This window comes from Sitophilus oryzae, unplaced genomic scaffold (assembly GCF_002938485.1).
Source record: "Sitophilus oryzae breed Bouriz unplaced genomic scaffold, Soryzae_2.0 scaffold_1701_pilon_pilon, whole genome shotgun sequence".
In the NCBI taxonomy this organism is placed as follows: Eukaryota; Metazoa; Arthropoda; class Insecta; order Coleoptera; family Curculionidae; genus Sitophilus; species Sitophilus oryzae.
Genome location: NW_022146393.1, coordinates 1,419,143 through 1,439,736, shown reverse-complemented (window position 1 = coordinate 1,439,736; position 20,594 = coordinate 1,419,143). Strand labels below are relative to the sequence as shown.

Here is a 20,594-nt window from a genome sequence, read left to right as displayed (position 1 = left end):
AGTACAATACGTGGACATAACCTTACAACAAAAAGTTACTGAGGCCCAGTTTTTTCCCTTCCGGTAAAACTTAATATTAATCTGAAGTTTAAACTTTAGTTAAATAGGAGATTTTTTCGTTTAATTCAATTCTATACAAGTCAGTTAAGTAATGGCAGCTAACTATAACCTGAGAAAAAGAAAGATAAAATGTGGTATAAAATAAAATTATAACAAACGAAATTATTAATAACAATCAAAATAGAAAATTCTGACCAATCCAAGTATATGTATTTTTTTCCATAGTCACAAAACACTTTAAGGCACACAAATTTAATTTAAACCTATAGTACTTTACTTAAATATTGCCCCCACTACACCCTCCAGACTCAATCGCTAGATGCGCCACTGATTTAGCATCATAACTTTTAATCTAATGTTTTTAGTGTCTTGTCCTGGCCGATTAAAAGAAGCCCAAATCGTATTTTTAATCATATCTCAATCTTTTCAAGTGGAATGAGGGTGGTTCATTAGCATATTTGGAAAAAGCATTTTTTACGGATAATTTGGTCCCGCATACTTGTTATTTCGAGTGATACTGTCATTATGAATAGCATATTATTATTAAAACATTAAATGAACCGAACAATGGAATTAAGCTTGATTTTCATGCATCCATTATCCGACGACACGATGATACGATATTAATTTTATTGGTTGAATCTGACGACTTCGATTGGTTGGAAACGATTAATCCCCATGGCAGAAGACCTACTGGACGACCACCTAAACGTTGGCAAGACAGTTGGCAGTCAACCTCGCAAGAGTTGCTTAGACGAGGAGGAAACCGGAACTAAACAGGCGATACGCCTTCTAAAAGAAGAAGAAGAAAGAAACGATTAATCAATCGAAGCCTTTAAATTCAACCAATAAAATTAATATCGTATCGTCGGACAACGGATGCATGAAAATGAAGCTTTAGTCATATCCATAATGACGTTCGTTGGTAAAAAAAATGACTATTTGTTAACATAATGGCGATGACAGATGACATTCTTGTTGATCAGAAATACATTGACCATAACTGTGACAGATAGGTTTGAAAATAAACTATAAAACAACTAATAACCACTTCTTAAAGCAAACATTTTATTATTTTTAAAAAACAAAAAATCTAAACTCCAAAAAATTAAAATTATAGCATGCGGTTCATAACGACAATTTTACTCGAAATACCAAGTATGTAGTACCAAATTATTCGTAAAAAAAATGTTTTTTCCAAATATGCTAATAAGCCACCCTCGTTCCATTTAAAAAATTTAAGATATGATGAAAAATACGATTTGGACATCTTTCAACCGGCCTGAACAAGACACTAAAAAAGTTAGACGATCAAAACTATTTTTCCAAGGCTCTTTGATTAAACATTAGTGTTTTTTAAACAGCCAAGGCACTCTAGTTTGAAATTTAAAATACGATTTTTTAACAAAAATGTCAACAATTGACATATGATATGTCATGCTATTCAGAGTGTCATTATCTATCGAATAAAGTAAAAAAATACCGAGGGTGCCATTTAAAAATCAAAAGTTGTGGTCATTTCCGGAGAAACAGGAAGTGACCTAAAACAATTGAATACGTCAATCAATCCCGATTTATGTCATATACTAACGTACCAAATCTCGTTTTTATTATCTGAAAAAATAAAAAAGTTATAAGAGTGAACCACTTTCGAGACGCACCCGGTATACTCAAATCTTCAGATTTTAGTTTAACCTGATCCTATCCACCAGTTAAAATTTAAACTTTACATTGCAGTTTTTTTCCGCAACCCATTAAACATACTATGTTAGAAAATATCAAGATTAACATCTACCTCAAGATTAGCCGGAACCTATAAAACTGGCCCTGAACATCATATGCAGGAAAATAATTTCCCTGTTATGATTTTAGCACCATATAAAATCCAAATTCAATAAACAAAGTAGCACAATAACTATATCCTGAAGTCACGCTCTGAAAAATATTGTTTATGTACCCAGCTGATGGGTGGATGGACATCATTACGCGTAATTTAGAAAAAAATAGGAATAAATGATAAATGAGAAACGACAGACGAAAGTTTGACTTTCAATTTATAACAGATGTTAGTTTATTTATAGGTATATAAGCGAATGTATTTATTATTCAAAATACTTATATGAAAGTGAATATTTAAAAAATACTGTCTTTGATTTTATAGCTATTCTGAATACCTAGTTTTAAATATTTTAAAATATTATATTATGTATTGTGTATACCGGGTGTGTCTCAAAAGTATCTCACCCCTATAACTTTTTTATTTTTTCCGAGATTTTTTCAGTTAAAAAAACGATATTTGGTATGTTAGTAGTTGAATTGACGTATTCAATTGTTTTCGGTCACTTCCTGTTTCACCAGAAATGACTACAAGTTTTGAATTTTGAATGGACCCTCGGTATTTTTTTACTTTATTCGATATAAAATAACAGTCTGAATAGAATGACATATCATATGTCAACTTTTGACGTTTTGGCATATGGTTTATTTGAAATTATAACTTAATACTTTGAAATGCCAAGCGTGTGGTACGAAATTATTCGTAAAAAATGCTCTTTCCAAATATGCCAATGAACCACCCTCGTTCCATTTGAAAAAATTGAGATATGATTAAAAATACGATTTGAACATTTTCTAACTGATGGCCAGGATAAGACACTAAAAACATTAGACGATCAAATCTATTTTTCCTAGGCTCCTTGATTAAGAATTAGTGTTTTTAACATAGCCATGGCAGTCAAGAATTTTAAAATACAATTATTTATTAAGCAAGAATGTCAAGAGTTGACATATGATATGTCATTCTATTCGGAATGTCATTTTCTATCGAATAAAGTGAAAAAATACCAAGGGTGCCATTTAAAAATCAAAAATTGTAGTCATTTCCGGTGAAACAGGAAGCGACCAAAAACAATTGAATACGTCAATCAATCCTAATTTATGTCATATACTAATAAACCAAATCTCGTCTTTTTATCTGAAAAAATAAAAAAGTTATAGGGGTTGAGCTACTTTTGAGACGCACACGGTATACTGTAAAAAGTTCTTAGCAGTAAGTTAGTTTTTGATACATTATGAAGAATATATAAACAAGGATTATGTCAAGTGTTATTTTGTGCTTACTGAAATTGGATCAATTTACTAAAACAATAAAAAAAGTCATTGTTTCTTTTTACATTTCTTTCTAAAGAAAATAAATACATTATAAAAGAATCCAAAATTTTTAAATAAATATTTTAGGTTGGTATTTTAAATTAAATCAATATTTGACATGTGAAATTATTTTATTTTTTTAATACTTCAAATATTTCACAAAAATCTATTTAATCATTTGTGTGATTGACATTGACGAGCAAAGTACCTAAATATTCCAATACATTTTCTAAGAAAAAATTAAATTAGAAAATTGTTTTTTCCGAGGCCTTTATGATGACGATTTTTAATAAATTAAAAAAAATATACTTACAAGTATATACTAGAATACAAGTAGGTATTGTAATTTTATGAATAATGTTATAAGGTAAACAATATGAATAAAAAATAACAAAAACAAACAGAATGGTTTACTATATTTGATATCAATTAAACTTTTAGTTACGTAATCGAGGGCGCGATTTTTAAATTCATTGTTGCCAACGGTAGACATATTTAGCGCCACGCCGCGCCGGCTAACTGGAATTTAAATTTCGCGTTGGGGATTCAGGTGGTAGCTCTGCTGAAAAAAATGTCAAGTTACCACATTTATTTATTTATTTCCTGAGATTGTCATTCGTTTTGACACTTTAGTTTTGTATTACGACTTTTTGGTTTAAATAAATAGTGTTATGATACTTTAAGCTTAAAAATGTTTACTAGCAGACCTTGCAGTCGAACATTGTTCTTTTTAGAATCACTTAATAGCTTAATAGCCGCAAAAAACTTTATTAAAATATTTTGAACAGGAAAGCGGTAGTAATAGCCTTTATGTCCCTTAAGTGCTATTAAGAAGGTGAGTTTTGTTGATGTAAATAATAACTGTTTATATCTAGGTTTATATACATATTTATAATTAATTTATTTTGCTATTGCGAATTGTGAGCTACTGCTAAACCAAGTTGCAAATGGTGCCTCGTGCTTCGTTTGCTTCCCCTTTTTCTTTTTTTTTCAGGATCACTAGTTCATCGTTGGTGATTCCTCCCGTATTGATGAAGCCGGAAGGCAGAAACACTGAGTGTCTACGGGTAGTCGTATTTTAGTCATGTTTCATGGCTAATCTTACTGTAGGTTTGCCCAATAATTTAATTCTTCTTTTTTGTATTTTTATCCCCAGGCTAATTTTTAAATACTTTTTTTCTGGCGCAGTGACAAGTCAATTTAGAAACATCTTATATTTTTTGACGTTTTTTTCTACACAAAACAGTTAACAAGAAAAAAAATCTGTATTATTGATCGTGTTAAAATTGTACATACATAAATTCGTAAAAAATGCACTGGACTTCTGTCAATATTATCATCTAAAATTTACCTAGGAATCACATATAACAACTGTGGATTGGAGCCTTTACAACAGCAAAATAAAACATTAATTCACTGTAATACACCAAAACACTTTATTTTTGCGCTGGACGCACTTTTTGCTAACCATGTTAGCATCATGATTAAAACTTGGTTAACTAGTTTTAGTATACATGCTAACATAGTTAGCAAAACGCGTGTCCAGTGCAAAAGTACAGTGTTTTGGTGTATTGTGTTGAATTAGTGTTTTATTTTGCCCTAATCACAGAAAGGAGCAAAACTAGTAATATCGTTCAACTTTACACTCCTTACCTGGTGTGAAAATTGGGATTATTATGATTTTGGTTCACCCTTATATGTATATAACGCCAAATCAAAAAATTTTAAATGAAATCCCCTTATTATTTCAATAATAGCCTCCTCATTTATTTACACTGTTTTGTTTAATGTTTACACTATATTTACACCCTGTTGTAAAGAAGACCATCATCAAAATATTTCAATCTAGCTAAAGAATATTATAAGAAACTAAAATAAATAAATGTATGTAAACTTACATTTGAAAACTATATTTTGGCCAATAATTTTTAACAATATCCATGAATGACAGCACACTATCACCGCACATAATAGCACCGGTCACAAGTCATCGTCGTTAAAACCATGGCACACCTTTCTTCTTCGGCTGTTCTTCTTCTTGCTCCTCTCAGTCTCTATCGATATTTAAACGGTGGGTATGAATGAAAACCGCCACGAAAAGGGCTGAATTACGGTCTTCCGCGATCCGCAGGTAGAACAGATGACTACGAGCGATGGAAAACGAGCAGAGTTTTGGTGGAAACTGATGCTGGCAGCGGACGCTGATAATGGAAAAACGAGGAAATCTCGCGACTTCGCGTCTCGCTCTCCGCCGATAAACTGATGCGGTCGCGGCGGCGCGGCGATCGCGGTTCCTCCAGTTTCGAGTTGTCGCTGGACAGGTAAGCGAAGACCTACCAGGTAAAACAAGGCTTGCACTCGACTATTCTACATATAAACGCAGTCACTTAACTCTTTTGGTATACTCTCTTTTACGGCTCAGCGAAGATTTCGACAGACGGTGACAGAAAAAAGGCAGATGACGTTCAAACCAATGCATTTATTTCATTAAAAAAATGTTTACACCGATATGCAAAAAAAACGCAACGGAGAAATTTTTGGTCAGTTTTAAAGTGTTATATTTTTGTTATTTTTAGCCCTATTTTCATGATTTTTTTTGCAAACAGTGTATAATTATATCAACTTTAATTCGTATTATTAAAAATAACACTTTAAGTTTGATCAAAAAATTTTCGGTTGCGTTTTTTTGCATCTGAGTGTATTATTTAATGAATGGCGAAGACATGTATGAACTCGACTTAAGATTTTTGAAACTAGTCAAATTAAAGGTTATTATTCCTGTCCAATTTTATCCCAGATCATAGTCCAGTAAATAAGGACATGAAAAGACCCAAGTCTCGGCGTAATTCGCCAACCTTGACTTTTTAGGCGGATTGTGGACCTTTTGGAAAATAGTTTTAGGGGAAAATTTTGTAACACCATGCTCGGCCAGCTTTGACGGAAAAAATTGCCTTAAAAGGCGAAAAAATCAGTTTGGCATGGCGAAAAAATCAGTTCTTGCAACATCTTCAGAGTATATTGTTCTTGTCCATTTTCCCGGATACAATGGACTACCTTCACCATTTGGTCTGAAATATCATACATATGTACATACATACATATCTGAAATATTAGCATCCAAGGGAAAAAAAAGGGAAAACATTACCTTAACTAAACCAAACTTTCTGAGTTACTTAAAGAGACTCTAAGAACAACTGTTAAAAAATCTTAACAAATAAGCTATTATTGTGAAAATATGAATAAGTTTGAAAAGTCTGAAATTTTTTGGGCCAAGGAATGTCTGCCCGTTGAATGTAAAATTTGACAAAATTCAAACAAGTTTCAAAATGTAATGGCTGTTGATTCTACCTTTTAAATGAACTTTGAATAATCAAAAATATTAAATTATAGCCAAGTTATTAAACAATTTGTCTTATCAATCAATGATACTTTACTTTTGAATATATGAATCCGCCACAGATGTATAGACATTTTTTTTTCACATTTTGTTTGTTGAAAAAGAATCGACAAACAACGCACATTTTTACTAGTTAAGCCAATTGAATTTTAAAGATGTTTAATTTTAAAAATACTAATTAAAAGAAAAATAAAAGAGGCGTTTTTAATACAATCTAATAAAAATAAATGTATTGTTCATGCATCTGTAGATGTTAGTAATGTATGGCAATCGCTTGTTTGATTTTAAAGAACATAACATAAATAAACATAACATACGTAAAAATTAAAAACATATTAAAAATAATCATACAAAAAGTTTTAATGCTTCTTGGTTTTACCTTATTAAGTAATTGTTATCACGTAGTAATTGTTAATTTTAATTTGATATAATGTCATTTTAACAGAACGTCAACGGTTTTTGTAGACGTACCTATTTTAAAAAAAAACTGAAGTGTTCTCGAATAGTTGCATTTATACAGGGTGTCCCAGAAATAAGTGCAAATATTTTAAGTGGTGGTAGATCTGGATAAAAGAAACATATTTTCTCTTTATCGTTTTTCAAATAAGTCCAAAATAACAGAGTTATTTTACTTTGAAAATTTCCAAAAAAAAATATTTTTTGCTAAAATTTTGAGAACTACTGGATCTTTTCTGGATTTTCTTTCTTGTAAATTTAATCTAATACCTATGTTGCCATATTATCAAGATATTTATTTTTAACTAAAAACTAAAAAAAAATCGAATTTTCAAATTTGTTTTTTTGCAAAAAAATCTCATAGGCTTGTTTCTGGGGTTGAACTATACTACCAGTTAAAATATTTGCACTTATTTCTGGGACACCCTGTATATTTTAAATAGTTTTTCCTTTGTCCTTTGTATTTTTTTTGTTTCCGACGACGGAAAGAGATATACTTTCCGAAACGTTAAGCATTTTCCACCCCTTAGGCAAATTTGTTCATTAGTAAGCCACTGCTGACAATTAGTCTCCGTTGGATTAACGCAGCAGTGTTTACAAAAAATAGCTATTTTATTTAGTAGATTTTCTTCCAGTGCCAGTGGCGAAATACCCATAAGACTTTTTTGGATACATGAATCCGCCACATATATTAGATATAGACATTTTTTAAAATTTGTTAATTTTAACTCTGGTGCAAATGGGCATTAGTGACCCAACAGCTATAATACTAAAAAATATGAACAAAGTTTGACACACGTATAAAAAAAGTTCCACCCCTACTCCATATAATAGATTATTTTTTTTTATTTATAACCACATATTATGTAATATTGACATTACTGACTTTTAAAAAATGTGAAAGTGTCAAATTATCTACATTTCTTCCCTCTTCCAATTCCCTCACCCATTTCCCTCATTCTGTTTTTCTTATTTCTCGCCTCATTTAATTAAGCAAAATATTCGTGTAATATATTTATTAAATACTTATCTAACATCAAAAAAAATAAACAAGAAGATTAACAAAAAATAATTGAAGATTTTAATACATATCGCCCCCTACTTTTCTCTGGAAGTAAACTGGCTTCTGCTCTTTTTGCAGCTTTTGTAAGTTCTGGTGGAGTACCAATATTAAAGTAGTCTTCATTATCAGAGCTTTCCGACAACATTCTGGCTTTCTATTTTAAAAAGCGAAAGAGAAATTCAAAACTGTCACTTAGTTGTTTGTTTTGCTGTTGAAGGTTTGCGCCATAACAACCACTGGTACCGGTAACTAAAATATGGAAATGCCAAAACAGAAAACGACAAATTTTCGCATATGTTCTTTTTCAAAATAAAATACTGTCCCTATTATATTGTCTATATTGTATTTAACTGAATTCAATTTTTATTCAAAACTAAAATTGTTACGATTTATACGAGAATGATAAGAACTAATTGCGTATCATACATTACAAAATTGTGAGAAACTCACAGTAAATAATTCATGGTGCTTCCTAATAATAATACAATTATTTTAGGTATCAGCCTGCAACTTTACGAGATTGTTACCGCTTCTCCAGCTGAGTTCGAGGGCCAGCCTGCGACGACCAAAGAACCAGCGAACAAACGACGGTAAAAGAAGACGAACAACAACAAGCAGAAGACGAAGAGGAGGCAACGCGCCACGACAGCCAGCACCAACAGCAAAAGAAGAAGAAAATACACGTCGGGGTTCTGCGATCCGCTCAGCCGAAATTCGCGGCACCGCTCTCACCAATCAAGAATGCGTTTGCAGGAAACCTTGAACTCGGTGACTGTTGTTGCTGCTGTTGCAGGACAGACCTGACGAAATTTTCACGTGTGTGTATGTACGTACGATTCTTTAGACGCAAAAATGCCGAAGAAGACCGCACCGGCGAGGCTAGGAGGCGACGTTACACCAAGTTATGCAACGGAAACAAGACAGGATCAAGTTTGAGGTTAAGGGTAACCGAGGCTGTGAACGGAATTCGACATTTTGTGACGTATATCTGCAATGACTTTTTTTAATGTTTTCTTTGTAATTTATCAATATTTTTATTACTTGCTATTAGAAAGCGTAAGTTTGAGAAAAAAGATATACAGGGTGTTTCAAAAAACATGTATGTCAAAATAAATCATGTCATCTCCCTACGAGAGATGACATGATTTATTTTGATATCAACATAGGTTTAATTCTGCTTTTTTTCGTAGCTACAGGGGGTTAAATTCTTCCGAATTTTTTATAATTTTCTTCCAAGTGCTTTTAATGATTCGAATGAAATTTTGACTGTAGAAGTTACTTTGAGTGCTACATATTTTAATTCTAAGAAAGTGATTCACCAGGGAAGTGCATATAGATTATTACCGGAATATTTTTCTAAAAAAATATATGCGGCACTGACTTTATTTCTCTTGTTAGCAAAATTGTGTAGAACGTTTAATGCCGATTAAAAGTAGTATCTTGATATTTTGTCGATTTCGATTTCTTTCATGAAATAAACACAATTTTATTAATTACAATTAAAATAAAAATTAAATTAATAAATTATTTATTGAATCTAATTTGTTCTTAAATTTTATTAAAAGTCATAACACTTATGTTCAGGGCTACTTAGAGCAAATTAAAAAAATAGTGGTACTTAAGATGATTAAAAACCCATATTTTTGAAAAGTTTTAACATACTGTAAATTTAAAACTATGCATTTCCTCATGTTTATAGGAACTTTTTTTATATTTTATGATGAGAAATAAAGGAGTAGGTACTTATTTAACAGTTTTAGGAATTAAACATTGGAAAATTTTAAAAGTTGCTATTAAAATTAATGCAAATTATTAAAATTGCGTTTATCTTATCAAGGAGACCGGAATCGACAAAATATCAAGAGACAACTTTTAATCACCATTTAACCTACAACAGACAAGTTTTAGTCGGCATTAAACGGCCTACACAACGTATGCTAACAAATGAAAAAAAAATCAGTGCGCACATGTTTTTTATTTTTTATATAGTAATTTTTACCCTCAAAATCATTTGAATCACTAAAAGTACTTGGAAGAAAATTTTAATAAATCGAAAAAATATGAAGATTTTAATCCCCTGTAGCCACGAAACAACGCAGTATCGCACCTATGTTGATATAAAAAATAAACCTTATTTTTACGTGAGGAATGAGAGATGGCACATGTTTTTTTAAAACACCCTGTATAATGACGTACTCTGAGGGAAAAATTTTATATAAAAAGTACACGTCTCACATATCTGGTGTTCTAGTATATCCATTAAAGGAAAATTAACTATTATGAATTAAACATACTCATATCTAAAAATTACTTTTTCAGTAATATCTTAGTTTATGACTTCAAACTTCATATCATACGTTTTAGCTAATAAATAAAAAGAATCCTTAAATTCCTTAACACATTTTAGGGACTACATCTAACTCAATATCATACTTCTTCAGCTAATGGTTCGACAGAACGTGATTCCATACTTTGGTTCCAAAGGGTTCACTACATTAGAACAAAATTAATGTTTACTTGTTCAAGCCTAAAACATAACTTTTAGGCTATCAAATCGTTAATATAAGGGTGCAAATTTAAAGTGCTTATTTTATTAAGAAATTAAAACCTAAAATGTATTGTCTATAAATAGTAGAAAAATGACTGTAAGTTTTCTACTTCGTGAAATCTAATACCGAGTCCAGACCAAGCAGACAAAAAATACACGATTTTGAGACAAAAACACAAGACAAACTTGAGACAAATTATCCACACCGCAAGGACAAAAATACAACAATGTCAAAAGTTTAGTTGTTGCGAATGAGTTTTATTAACCATGTGTGATTTCACTGGTCTTCTGTTGGTAGCACACGCCATCCACACTGCGCCGACAACTTGTCGCAAAATATACGAACAAAACATAGACACTTTAATCTTTACCAACTCAAGACGGGACATTGAAAAGTCTCCGAATTTTGAAACAAAACAAAAATGAGACAAGAATGTCGCAGAAATGTATTGGATTTGTCACAACTTTATCGTAAAACATGAATGGTTCTGTATTGTCACTGTTTTGTCTGCTTGGTCTGGACCCGGCATAAAGTCCAAATTCGACCTTGATTATTCCTGTCGCAAGCAAGTACATGGAATACCTGTGCACCCGAGCCTGCTTATTTCATTCGACATCGCCGGATTTAAAGGGCAATTCTTTGATATTCTGATGAGCAGGTCGCGCGGTAGAATAAATTAAGATTTGTAACCATCCCCACCTTTGTCTTATATTTGTCATACCCCAAATTTAACCCTCCAAACTAGCTTCTCATATCAACAGGACTTTAACCAACAGGAATTTAAAAAAAAATGGCGCCGGGAGGCACGTATACTAAAATATGTTAATAAAAAGTTAGTAGGCAATTCTTTTAGTTTCAATTATCTCAAAAACTGCGACTTTGACTGATTTTGATGTTATTACAAATTTTGTTGCAAATATGATTCCTAATCTTAAATTGAAAACCGCGTTTCGCTAGCTACTGTAATTTTGGAGTTACGATTTTTTAAAATTTTTAACCCCCTTCCCCACCCCCACCATAAACTAATAGCCAGATTCTCAGGTGCCACAGTATTTTTGTGCCAAATTTGGTTAAAATCGGTTTTGAGTTATGGTGTTACAGACAGACGGACAGACAGACACCATAAAAATATTTTGTATTTAGGTCATTTATGATCCAAATAACTCATTTTGAGTGAAATTAAAAAAACATTTTTTTTGCCGATCTTAATAGCCTACCCTTCCTGTTGGTATGGTCGGCTAAAAATTTAAAAGAGCATGCCTTCCTAGATCAGGTACCGTAACCTATCTACGCACGCGACGACAGGAGTCGAACATTTTTTTTGCTGATACCCACCTGACAAAAATTTGGTAGTCAGTTTGAAAAGTTTTAAACCTCAAAACCAGACAATGTATTTGTAATTTCAGTTTTTCTATGATTAATTTTCATATACCGGGTGCGTCTCAAAAGTGACTCACCCCTATAACTTTTTTATTTTTTCAGTTAAAAAACGAGATTTGGTATGTTAGTATATGACATAAATTAAGATTGATTGACGTATTCAATTGTTTTTGGTCACTTCCTGTTTCACCGGAAATGACTACAACTTTTGATTTTTAAATGTTTCCTCGGTATTTTTTTATTTTATTCGATAGAAAATGACACTCTGAATAGAATCACGTCTCACATGTCAATTTTTCACATTTTCGCATATGGTTTATTTGTAATTGTAATATGCGGTTCATAACGACATTTTGACACGAAATATCAAGTTTGAGGTACTTCAATCATACTTAAAACAAATTATTCGTAAAAATGCTTTTTCGAAATATACTAATGAGCCACCCTCGTTCCATTTGAAAAAAATAAGATAATATAATTAAAAATACGATTTGGGCATCTGTTAACCAGGATAAAACACGAAGAACATTAGACGATCAAATCTATTTTTCCAAGGCTCCTTGATTAACAATTATTGTTTTTAACACAGCCATGACACTCTAGATTGAAACTTAAAATACGACTTTTTTTAAACAAAAATGTCCAAAGTTGACATATTGATATGTCATTCTATTCAGAGTGTCATTTTCTATCGAATAAAGCAGAAAAATACCGAGGATGCCATTTAAAAATCAAAAGTTGTAGTAATTTTCGGTGAAACAGGAAGTGACAGAAAACAATAATTGAATACGTCAATAATTCATAATCAATCCTAATTTATGTCATATACTAACATACCATATATCGTTTTTTTATCTAAAAAAATAAAAAAGTTATAAGGGTGAACCACTTTTGAGACGCACCCGGTATATTCAACAAATTATAAAAATGATCTCTTAAGAATTAATTATTGTTAAATGCTTCTAACAAAAAAACTAACTGAAAATAAGTTTTTAGTAGTTTTATTTGAATGTCTCATTTTTTACATAAATAGCGTGTCTCATTTTTTTCACCACTAGGCCCTAGAGAAAAAAAAATAAAACAACTTAATTCCCTCTAATTTACTAAATTATCAAACTGTGTGAATCATGACTTTCAGTATCAAATTATATCAGAATAATCCCCCATATCGTATAATATTTCGGCTTGTCCCTGTCAAGGTACTCTCCTTGAGAAAAACGATCAAAAAGAACCTGAAATACATTACAAACTGGTTTAATATAAAGTAATTGCGAATAAAGTGCCTCCTGGCGGTTAATTATGTAAGCAATCGAGTTTGGTTTTGTCGTTTGTCTCGGCTGGGAATTAATTCGAACAGCTGATTTTATAATTATCGATGAACAAATTTGAATAGTTTAATATATTTTATTTACAACGAATTATATAGCGTTAGTATAGGCATTACTGAGGTTCTAATTTTATTTAAAACGTGTAAAAATATAAGTAGATATAGTTCATACCAAATAAACTTTTAGTCACGTGATTAAGCTTGACCGGCACAGTGTTGCCCACTTTTACATATTTTCTTTTAATCAAAATATTTTAGAAAACAAAACTAAATTAATTATAAATATATAAACAGTTATTATTTACATCAACAAATCTCACCTCCTTAACAGCACTTAAGGTTTATATCAAGCCATTTCTACCGCTTTCCCGTTCAAAATATTTTAATAAAGTTGTGATGAGTTTTTTAGGGCTATTGAGCTATCTTGTATCACTTCGCACTAAAAGAGGTTCTAAAAAGAACAATGTTTGACTGCAAGGTCTGCTAGTAAATATTTTTAAGCTTAAAGTATCACAACACTATTTATTTAAATCAAAAACTCCTAATACAAAACTAAAGTGTCAAAACGAATGACCATGTCAGGAAATAAATAAACAAATGCGGCAACTTGACATTTTTTACAGCAGAGCTACCACCTGGACCCCCAGCGCGAAAGAGAAGGGAAGATGTCTACAAATAGATTCTGACAGAGAGAAACGATACAAGTTTGGGAAGTAAATACATTCACATATCTAGGAATCGTACTTCTCAGGAAACCAAATGTAACTCAGGAAATTGTGGCAAGAATAATGGCAGGAAATAGATGTGTTAGCGCACTACAGAAAATGATTAAGAGTAAGTACATATCTAGAAGTTTAAAAATCAGAATAATGTACCAAACAATGATACGACCAATAGTGCTGTATGCATGTGAAACGTGGACGATCAATGCAACGAAAAGTTAAGTTAATTTAAGGAAGAATAGAAAGATACTGAGCAAGATTTTTGGAGAAAAGAAGATAGACAACATATGGACCAGAAGAACAAATGAAGAATTAAAGCAACTATATCGGGTACCGAGTATAACGGGAGTAGCAAGAGCACAAAAACGAGAGAAGGCAGAGACACATTTAAAAAATGGCTGAAACTAGAGTTTCTAGTGTGATAATGAAACGTGAAATAGGTGAAAAGAGAAGGAGGGGTAGACCGAGAACCAGATGGAAAAAGGTGGAGAATAAAGGGGAAAGACTGTTTCTGCCTTTTGCCGTTATTTGTATTATTGTATTATGTAACATAATTAAAAACTTATCTGTCTAAACTTGTGTTAAACTGCACAATCGCAATCTTTTATCTACTATCTAAACTACACACACAGGTACAAATATACCTTCACAAACCAGGTTTGCACAGGCGGCGTAAGCTATAAAACTGAGCGTCTGTGCAGGCCTTTATTAAATATTTAAGTAAAATGAATGAACGTCCTTGCCTTGAAGGAGATTCTAAAAATTCCTATATTTTATTACCATATGTTTAAAATTCTTAATATTAAAGAGTAACATGTCCTTTTATACTTTATCAAATTTGCATTTGATTTAGTCTCTCAACCACTCCCTCCAATCATCCCCACATTAATCGTCTTGATAGGCTGCAAAATAAAAGAAAAATTGAAACCGAAACAGAAAAAACCATAGGCGCCATCTCGTCGAACCACCATAACTGCATGATGAGCAGGTACGTGTGAAATTTTACCATTTTCTGCGGTCGATTCCGCGAGAACGCATACTTACAGTGCCGGCGCCATGGGTGGGCCCGATTGGATCAGAAACCAACCAAAATTCCTTTAGATACAAAATGGACACACCTTAGAAAAAGAAGAAAAACATGGACATTTTTAAAAGAAGAACAAATAACTTGAGAACTACCATGTAAATATGAGCTACCTGGGTAGGTTAGGTTAGGTTGCTGGGGTTTGGGATCATGTTTGATCCCTCGCTCGGAGGCCTTGGGCCCAATGCGCAAGGCCATTTATTGTTGTACCAAACCTTCCCCTCATTCTTTCTTTGCCGTAAAGCACTTCAGCTCTTTGCAAAGTTCCTGATGTCGCTGATGTTGGCTTCTGCTGCTTCATCTAGTCCCTCCAAGAAACCTTGCGATAAAGTTTTAAAGCGTCGGTATTATATCGTTAGGTTCTTTCGTACTAGTTTTTTTTGTGTTCTAGTAGTTGTTTTGTCTTTTTGATATCTACCACTGGCCATAGTCTACCAGGCCATAGTCTCACGGTGTTGCCATGTCTCTTGCTGCTTGGCCTTGATGGCAGGCTACCTGGATAACTGCATTACAAAATTAGAGTAAGAGACCGTTGCAGCCAGTGATGAACAAATGAATGCAGGACCAAGACTCCCTTGGTCATAGTCTTGCAGACTCCATTGAGGCCGTTTTACATACTGCAAAATTTCCTGCAAGACATCTTGTGCAATTATTCTTGCAGCATTACTTTACATGTTGCAATTCTATTGCAGTCGTTGTTTCTGTCAACTTGAACAAACAAATAAAAAAACCTTAACATTACTTACTTTAAATGTGATTATTTATGCTTATGCGTGGGTAAAGCGAATAGCTATAAAGTTTACGAGTTGAAGCTAAGAAAAAACGGCGAATGCAGATTCTGTGGGGAGAATAGAGAAACGCCAGAACACCTCATCACTGAGTACGCAGAGACGACTCCCATTCGTACCATAATCTTTGGTATGACTGACATCGTATATGAAGATCTACCCTCTGTAAAACCGCAGTACATATACCGTCTCAGATACTGGCTTTTGTCAAAGCTCTGGGGCTGTATGATGCGTTATAAGTCAAGAAAGGGAGACGCAATAGATCTGTAAGGTCGCGGTGATTAACCCCCTCCCACTCATTCTACATTATTCTACAAGTTTATGGTTCTTCAGTAATAAATGTCTTTATTTAATAACCAAGAAAAACAAATTACAAAATATCATAATAAAAGATGCGGCGAGATGTAGCACTATGCTACTCCATCTAACCGCACTATTAAATATAAGCTTAACAATTAAATTCTAAGTCTAAGTTTTTAATGCTAGTCGTAGTAAATGTAAATGCGTAGTAGTAAATGTAGTAAGTAGTAAATGCTAGCCATATGTAGATAAGGGGGGTACTGGGGACAGTACCCCCCGATGCTTGACGAGATACGAGAATTGAAATAGTCATTGACATGAAAGGATTTTTAATTAAAATCCGACATATAAGAACACTTTGTATGCTTTTAATTATGTTGATTTATCGTTTATAATATGTTCGACCTAATTAAAAGCACACAAAGTGTTCTTATTGGCCAGGACAGATTAGTGGGGTTAACTCTAATCAATATCCATAAAGATATTGAAATAAATGTTGATGCTGTTATTAATAAGTTTTCCAAACAGCGTACTAGAAAACTTGATTTTGTTTTGTAGTTTTATTTATAGTTTATAGTTTTAATAGTTTTTTTGATAGTTTAGAGTTTTTTTTTATAGTTTATAGAAAATTAACTAATAAACGTCGTTGTTTTATTTTTGTTTATGTTATTTACAAATCTATATTTTAATTTTTGTGTTATGTTTTTATATCTTTTTGAAGACAAAAAAATCGCCATCGTTTTAATTCGACAAAAAAATTCCGACGGCGATTTTTTTTGCGACTTAATCATAGTACCACCCCCATAGCATACACCTATCTACGCCCCTGATGCTAGCCGTACTCGTTGTTTCCTATTACTTAAATAATTAATGCTACCATAAATCAGATATTAACTGACAATAATTTTGGAGAAACGCTTTTTTATTATTTTTTTTTAATAAATTATAGGTGGGAGGGGCTATACCGGGTACGTCTCAAAAGTGACTCACCCATATAACTTTTTTATTTTTTCAGATAAAAGAACGAGTTTTGGTATGTTAATGTATGACATAAATTAGGATTGATTAACGTATTCAATTGATTTTTATCACTTCCTATTTCATCGGAAATGACTACAACTTTTGATTTCTAAATGACACACTCAGTATTTTTTTTTACTTTATTCGATAGAAAATGACACTCTGAATAGAATGACATATCATATGTCAACTTTTGACATTTTCGCATATGGTTTATGAGAAATTGTAAAATGCGGTTCATCACGACAATTTAACTCGAAATACCATGTATGTGGTACCAAATTATTCGTAAAAAAATGCTTTTTCGAAATATGCTAACGAATCACCCCTCTTCCATTTGAAAAAATTGAGTTATGATTAAAAATACGATTTGGCATCTTTTAACCGGCCAGGACAAGACACGAAAAACATTGGACGATCAAATCTATTTTTCTAAGATTTTGTGATTAAAAATTAGTGTTTTTAACACAGTCACGGCGCTCTAGATTAAAATTTAAAATTCAATTTATTTTAAGGGAAAATCTCAAAAGTTGACATGATATATCAATCTTAACATATGATATGTCATACTGTTCAGAGTGTCATTTTCTATCGAAAAAAGGAAAAATATACTGAGGATGCCATTTAAAAATCAAATGTTACAGTCATTTCCGGTGGAACAGGAAGTAACCAGATACAATTGAATATGTCAATCAATCCTAATTTATGTCATATAGTAACATACCAAATATGGTTTGTTTATCTGAAAAAATAAAAAACTTATAGGGGGTGAGCCACTTTTGAGGCGCACCCGGGATAAATAAAGATTTCATTCTATTAGGTCTAGCCGATTTAACGATAGACTTTGTATTTCTTTATGTGCAAGACTAAGACCATGTCTAGCTCATCACTACTAGCAACTTGAAAGGGCAAATTAAACAACAGTAAAAATACCCCCAAAAAAGATTTATACCGATACCTTCTTTACTTATCTTCTAGATGTTTTCTGTTTATTTTTTCCAAACATCCAAATATTGCCAGCGCCGCTACTGGCAACACGGTTCTACGATGAATATGTAGATAGCTATCAGCGAGCTTGCACCCATTAATATTCAAATTGTGTTTTATATTATAATTGGATTTAATTTGAATGTATCAGTGTCGGTGTCTTGCAGGGGTACACCCTGCGAGACGCCTAGCCTAGGAACTCAACTCGGAAAAAAAATCCTGAAGAACAGCGCAACTGAATACTGATATAAGAATATTATGTATATTATGTATATTATTACAGTTGAGGGTTGGAACCTTTCGTGTTACACAGCAAAATAAAAACACTAAATCACCACAATACACCAAAACACTTTTACTTTTACACTGGACGCGCGTTTCGCTAACCATGTTAGCATCATCAGCAGATGATTATAAACTAGAATAAGATAATAAGTTTATAATCATCTGCTGATGATGCTAACATGGTTAGCAAAACGGGCGTCCAGTGTAAAAGTAAGTGTTTTGGTGTATTGTGGTGATTTAGTGTTTCTATTTTGTTATGTATATTATGTATAAAATATCTGAAGAGAAGGTTTTTGTAATCAAATATCTCTATTAAATGACTTCAACTATTCTAAGTAATTAGAATTTTTTTCTCTAATATTTTAAATTATAGTAGTAATTAGTTTATGATACTAAATCAACCTGAAAGATATTGTGAATCGCACTACCGAACTGTAGTTTACAATTTAGATTTAATTAGTTTTACTTAAATAGTAATTTTTAAAGAATATAATTAAAAAGGAATTAACATAATTTCACTATTTACTGAAGAAAGAGTATTTCTATAATGGTTATTTTGACGAAACATCCTAAAAACGAAAAACCTTCAAGCCAATGTGTCTTAGATTTCTTTAAAGTGTTTCAAAACAATTTACGAAGTTTTTATGGCCTATATATCTCGAAAATTTATCGAATTTACAAAATAGTCCAGATAATTGAGTGTTTAGAAATAGTTCTCTTTTATAAATTGATAAAAAAGGTTAATTAAAATCTACCACAGCTTAACGTGTTTTCACAAATTAATTAATGTTTTTTATTGCTTAGAAATTGGTGCTCTTTTTTCCTATAAATGTTTTTTCTTTCCCATTTTTTATTAAAATACCGGTGTTGTTTTATCGTTGTCTGTTTAGGAAAGTCGTCTATATGGTACCGACTTCTAAATCGTACCTCTTCAATATCTGGTTTATAATTGCAATGACGAGACACCTTGTAGTAGGTATATCTGGTTAGCCCAATAAGACGTCGGCCTGTATTCTGTAACTTTGAAAACTCTAAGCGCTTTTAGACGCTCAGCGTATATGACGTTAATTTTCGCTGAGCACGCACTTAATTAATGATTTCGGTATTCTCGTCTGACGCGCTTAGCGTCGTTACTGATTGCGCTGAGCGCTTTGAAAACGGTTGCTTTAAAGGATCGTTTTGCTTGTCGAACTGCCAGTGAAACTCGAAAAAATTGTGGTTTTGTGCGTTATCTTGCTGTTTAGTGAAAATTACTACTTCTTCTATAAATTCCCATATAAGTAATTGATAATTTACAACTTGGTAGCTATAAATATTGTTCAAAACATCGAAAATGCTGAGAAGCCTCTTCAACACTTCCCTCGTATAATAAGAATAATGATATATCCATAGAAAAATAGCTTGGCATAACTCAACAATACGTTATGAAATTCACGTAACATTGACATTTTTCATTGTTACATCCGTCAGTTATCAACTTTTGACTATTAGCTACATTAGAAATTGTGATGTTGCCAATATGTGCTCAACGCGTATTCAGAACACAATTCGGATGGCAACGAGAATACCAAAATCGACTGCCTTGCGTTTCGCTGATCGAATACTTGCGCTCACCGCTTTGAAAGCGTAACGTTTTTATGTCAAAGCTACAGAATACGGGCCTAATAACTAAGATCATTTTCAAGTACCACGTACATAGATAAAGGATACTTATTAAATATTCAAAGATTCGTTGTGTCTATGCCATTAGGGCATCTAGAGATTGAGTCTGGGAGGGTAGTAGCAATATTTAAGTAAAGTACTAGATTTAAATTAAATTTACGCTGAGAGGTATTGTGATTGTGGAAAAAAATGGTTTGGCCTAGATTTTCTATTTTAATCGGTCTTATTAATTTCTTTAATCTACGACAATGTCATTATGACACATTTAACATTGTGTCATTGGATGTCATTATGGCTTTCATAATAGCACTAGAGGGCTATTATGAATTCATAATAACACGCAAATTTTAAAATTAGAAACAAG

At 32.3% G+C, this 20,594-nt stretch overlaps 1 protein-coding gene across 1 annotated transcript in view; it reads right to left on the bottom strand.

Moving 5' to 3' along the window:
- LOC115881179 overlaps positions 1-5,505 on the bottom strand; it is a 140,186-nt gene extending 134,681 nt beyond the window's left edge. The window contains exon 1 of the mRNA XM_030898571.1: positions 5,109-5,505. The gene's annotated coding sequence lies outside the window, so the exon portion shown is untranslated. The remainder of the gene's footprint in view (positions 1-5,108) is intronic.
- Between the last annotated feature and the right edge of the window lie 15,089 nt (positions 5,506-20,594).